We start from the raw sequence: 6,054 nt of genomic DNA, 5'->3' as shown, positions 1-6,054 counted from the left end.
TTTCAGCCATTCAGTCTCCATGTTTTTGAACATTCTCGAGTGGGTCCGAACATTTCAAATGGTTACTGGCTGAAATAAGTGAAAGGATGCGCACTGTGAGACAGATGTATTCATAAGGACATCAAAGCAGAAGCCAAAGTAGCTCCAATTACAGAGAAAGTAAAAGAGAATACATTATAGTGGTTCAGGTACATGTGGAGGAAATCAGATCACAATCTGGTGAAGAAAAATTGGAAGAAACAGGAAGGGTGGCTTGTTGGTCTAGGGGTATGATTCTCGCTTTGGATGCGAGAGGTCCCGGGTTCAAATCCCGGACAAGCCCTGGGCTTTTAATTGAATCGTACAATTTAGGATAAAGATATTTCTCTGTGAAAGAAGAGCTGAGTGAAGTTAAGAGGTTGATATCTAAGATATCCAGGAAAGAGATGGACAGATTGCATGAAAGATGACCCGTGACAGTCAGGTATGACCATTGAAGAAGGTATGAGATTGGCACTGAACTGAGAAAGATGGTGACAGTTGACGCATCACCTCATGTTCAAAATGGGCAAAGGGAGTTGAAAATAATGATGACTTGATGATATATTTCCTGTCAGCTCTTTTGTGTAAATTGTAGAAAGCAGTATAAGTGCTCCCTTTTGCATGTGTAACCAAAGTGGCAGGCATCATATGCTTTAGTCAGAAAGAATACATGTCGAAGCCAAACATGTTTTCATTTCTATGAATAAAATATGAGATTTTACCCTTGCATATGCAATATTTGTTTACACTGTTAGTTATACATTTTTCATTTTTATACAAAAATGTGAGTCTTACCTCTTTTAAATGCCACATTATTTATTTGGATATACAACTTATATATTTATTTTTATTTTTAAAACACACATGTACACAGAAGAATAAAACACAGCATATAATACCAGACTACATATCTATTAAAATAGTGAAATTAAGAGAAGGCCATGTGTGTTATGGGTGGGTAAAGACATTTTAAATTTTACATGAAAATTTCAGTGCAAGTTACAAAATGTGAATGTTTTGCTATATCTCAGAAAAGAACCGTATACATTTCACTGTCTGGGTGTGATACTGATAAGAATTATATTTATCATCTGTTTGCGTAGGTGTATGATAATAGTGTAAACTACTGTGAAGGGTCTTCTTCAGGCGTTCTTCATTTTCCAGTGAAGCTTTATAATGTAATGTTTACTTGGAATGCATCGTGCTGAATGTCACTTCATTTCCTGTTAAATGTTTTATTGCATATAAAGGTGACAATGATATTTGTGCTAAGTGGCCATCTTGTTTCTGAAAATATTCCAGTATTTTATGATCAAAATACATAACTTAGAGCTTCTAAATGACTGATAATCAGCACAGCTGCATCATTTGGTGTATTAATAGTTTCACATCAGGGTTATAGTGTCATTTTTGACTAAGAATATTCTAGATCATTCTAATATTCTTGCTGACAATCTGTCTCATTTTCATTTCCGCACGTTTCTAGAGCTTCATCTACGGTCAGATGGCAGTGGTAGAGGAGAAGTAGATAGCTGGGAAAGTATAACAGGGTGGTTAATGTAGCAGTATTATGCAATGTCAACTAGGGAAGCTTACAGAGTAGTGTTATCTACACTTATGGCTTTTGCAAGGGAGTTGGCCTGTTTTAATCAGAGATGGTTTGTGCAGCTACCAGATGGGTATTTAATTTTTCTGTGAGAATCTGTGCATAAGTCTTTGATGATGTAGTTTTATATATATATATATATATATATATATATATATATATATATATATATATATATATATATATATATATATATATATATACACATGTGCATATAATTATATGGATGTTAAACTAATGATATCCATATGAATATCTCTATGTATACACATAAGTGTGCAGATATAAAAAGAGACAGAGTGGGATGTGTATATATTTGGCATGTAATAAAATTAAATGGCATATGTTGACCTGTGTTGGGTGTCGTATGCTGGCCTCAATCTACCTCAGACAGCCCATAATGTGAATTATTGAAATCGTCACACCCAGTGACTACAGTAGCTTGTGTACAGAAAAACACAAAGTCATAAAATATCAGTATTTACAGGCAGAAATGAAAGCAATGTGGAAGAAAGACACCCAGACAGTTCCAATAATAATAGGATCAACGAGTCTTATAAAACAGAATTTACAATTGTATTTAGATATGCTACCAAATCATGTAACCCCATAGAAACTGCAGACAGAGTCATTGCTGGGCACACTGCAGGTGCTGCGAAGAGCACTTTTGGTTGACATAGACTGAAACAATACTAATTTCATGAACTTTAATCATATTTTGACTTAGGAATGGGGACCATTCCCGTCATGGTATTAGAAACCCAAAAGACCTGGAGAAATTAAAAAAGCATGAATTATTGACATGACATAATAATAATGAATTATGGACATGGGCAAAAACATTATCTCTACAATAAGGGGATAAGGTAATCCAGCACAGAAGATTAACTAAATAAGTTGCATGTAAAGAAACAAGCCTAAATCTCTAGCATACATATAGCTGTACATTTTCAAGAAGTAAATGTCTGATGTGGGATTCTAACCCACAAACAAAAAAGACGTTAGACTACAGTGATTTACATCACCTACAGTGCTAACCCTTCAGCTATACCATGATCAGGAACGTACATATTCAGACTTGCTGCAAATCAAGAGTGATTACACCACACACTCAGATGGAATGCACAGTCCCCTGCAATATTCAATTATAATTCTAGCACAGACAAATATTAATGTATGTTAATATTAATCAAGTAAAAAAAAATTGATTTCAATAAATGTTGCAATGGAATTACAGGGATATCCATAGAAGCTATTTAAATGGTATGGAATTATCTCAAAATATTGTGGATAACAAAGAAACGCACAGTCATCCTCAACAAAAATTATGCCATACGGCATGTGAATTAACGCACATAGGCTGCAAGTAACAAACACGTCTCACTGTTTAAGAAAGAACAAATTGGCCATGACAGGACTTAACTGAGTTGGGCTGTGTGGCTAGGTTTGTTAAGGCCCCAGCAGTCATTAGCCTAGTGTATACCTATGAGCCTATAAACCTATGAAAGACTACTGTGTGATTCAAACCTAAAACGCAAAGCTGATGGGAGAATAATTACTGATGCAAGCCAAAACTGCTAAACCATCAGCTATGCTTCAGTGTAGGGATTGCATCTCTGCATTTGCTGTATACTCTTTCTGATTATAACAGTCAGTCATATCAAATACATGGTTACCTGCAATGAAGTTACATTTTTTTTCTAAGTCAGGAAAGAATTATTGCGTGTTAATACTTACTAATGATCACATAAGACAATGCTCACATTTTTTTCTCTTTCAGTGATCATTACAAGTAATTACACATCCATCAATGTTAAGAAAGTACTTTGTGTGGTACATTCTTGAAGAATTATGGATATTGACAAAATGCATAGTCATTTGCAGATTATGATCCACAGGAGTTAATGCACTCTGAAAATAAAACACATGTATAGATTACCCTATGTGACCAGACAAGCATGCAACATTATCATATTATGCACAAGCATGCAACATTATCATATTACATAAGAAAATTAAAATGCTATGTCCATATATGTTAGGACTTAGACTTTGAACCTAAGGGCAATCTACCTCAATTTATATTGCTGCATTGCTTAAAATGTTGAGCTACTGAACATCACAATACTTCTCATTTATCAACATCTTTTGTGAATGAGTAGCTCTGTTATTGGGATATGTCAACTATATGAAGTCTGCAATAATACATGCTGTTACATAAATATCATGCACACATGTTTCTCTGGCACAGCTGATCTGCAGATGACTTCGGTATGTGTAGTTAGATGGCCATCCATGTTTAAATATAGCATTTTATTTTAATTACAATTACCATATTGATATTAATACACGTATGATGTATGGAATATCTGTGGACCCTATTTCATCTCACCACATATGTAAACTAAAAGATAACAGCAATTACTAGGAGTTAAGATGTGGATTATGTTACTTACTAAAGGCATCTTGGGGCTGATATCAAACCTCTGCAATCCTGTTCTGAAGGTCACCCCAGTCGCCATGGTGAAGATCGTCATATTGATGCTGAACCTGCATGCTTGTCCTGTGGATCCAGGTATGTCCTTGGAGCTCTCTCACAGTCCAGTTTCATATGTTAATCTGGTTGAAATTCCTCAGTCATGCTTGCATTCTCCACTCATGTCTACCATAGACAGCCACAATCAGGATGGTCTCCTCATCAGTCCAGTTGGGGACTTTGATGCATTGCAGCCTCCTTTTTGTTAAAATTTCCTTGCCACTCTTGGAAAATTAGATGAAAAACATTGTCAAAAATTGTTCACTGAAGTACCACTCAGTTTTCAGGTAGTCATGGTATATAACAGGGAACTGTATCAGTATCACATTTTAAAACTGGTTCACATAGGGTGGTAGCAGTCTATTGGTGGGTGTCAGGCACATGTTCATCATATCCACAAACAATAACAACCACTAGGATTTGTGCAGAGAACTGTACAGTTATGCCAAGCTTATTGTTAATTGGCCAAGATTCAGATGTGATTCTAAAACATTGTGTGCTTAATTTTGTATGATGCAAATGGTATTTAATAGATGTTTTCACTGGGCAAACCTCACTGTAAGGTTTGACTGCATAACTGCACTTATCCATAAGGTAAGCTATTGTGAGGTCGGCTGCTTGTATTGCTTTTTTGAAAAATACAATGCTCATTATCACTTTGTTATGTTCATAGTGTCCTATGTGAAACTTCAAACACATATTTCTTGCATTTTTTTTTTTTTGGAAATTATCTGCACAACAATATGTGATATGAAAGATGGCTATAGACTTCCCAACATGCATGCATATGGATACATGTCCATCATTATAAGGGAGGTTCCCCATATCCAGGTGTATGGCTACAAGGAAACCATCCCCAGTGAACTGCAGATATGGACAGAATCTGATGATATCCATTGGTAATGCTATTTTACATGTACATCTTTAGTAGTGTTTGTGAATGACAATGATTTATGGGTCTGTCGGCTAACTGTACATTCAAAGTCTGATTTGTGGATATTCATTAATACTTACTCCTATTTTAGAAGCTGTTATACCATCACATGGGAAGGAAGGACCCACAGGATGGTTTAGCATGTCATTTATTTGTTGTTTTCCTATCTAGCCATAACATAATTGTTCCCTTTTCATAAGATGACCTTGTTCTGCTTTACAATTTTAACACATTCAGATACACATGTCATTTAACATATCATGAAAGTCAAACCTGTGCTTATCTTTGTCACTCACTGCATGGACATATGTGATGTATATCACAAGGTTGATATAGACATGGTAGGTGTAGCTGGATATGCATTTAACTGAGACAAAACATCATTTTTGTGCTACTGAAGTTGTGGTGCAATAGTTACATGATTAAAACTTACATGTGAAAATATCGACTGACCTGGGTTCTAATCATATCTCTCCATATATAACATTCTAAGATGGGGAACTGATTAATGGCAGTGCACTTGTATGCTGATAATGTTAAGACATATGGATCAACAATTCATCCTTTCTGTGTTTGTTATGCTTATCTGTACATGACGGTAATATAAATAGCATGGATTGTTTTGCACAGCAGTGCACTGTGTATGAGAGCCATTACATTGACATGTACTGTGAAGATTGATTTGTCAATATATGTACCTCCTTTACAACGTCTGATATGTGCACATCACCCTTTTTTCAAATGTCAAGCCTTAACAAGCTTGATCAATTTTTTCCCACAGGGAAAACAGGATCGGCATTGAGGCTCTGTGGCAGCATGGCCAAAATGTTTTCAGATGGACACTGTGTGCAGACAACAAGCGTGGAAGGACAATATAAACATGATCAGTGCTGTGGGTGGATGCAAGCATTCCACAGAGGCCTGTGGGCACCATGTTTCTAATGTCATCCTCTCCTC

General features: G+C 35.8%; 1 non-coding gene across 1 annotated transcript; it reads left to right on the top strand.

The window, feature by feature from the left end:
• Positions 1-250: 250 nt before the first annotated feature.
• On the top strand, positions 251-322 carry TRNAP-UGG. The gene has a single exon. It is a non-coding gene; the product is annotated as a tRNA-Pro (tRNA).
• Positions 323-6,054: the final 5,732 nt, after the last annotated feature.

The sequence above is a fragment of the Protopterus annectens genome, chromosome 3.part0, assembly GCF_019279795.1.
Source record: "Protopterus annectens isolate FY-2018-M chromosome 3.part0, PAN1.0, whole genome shotgun sequence".
NCBI lineage: Eukaryota > Metazoa > Chordata > Ceratodontiformes > Protopteridae > Protopterus > Protopterus annectens.
Note: the sequence above shows the minus strand (reverse complement) of the source record. Positions and strands in the feature narration are given on the sequence as shown.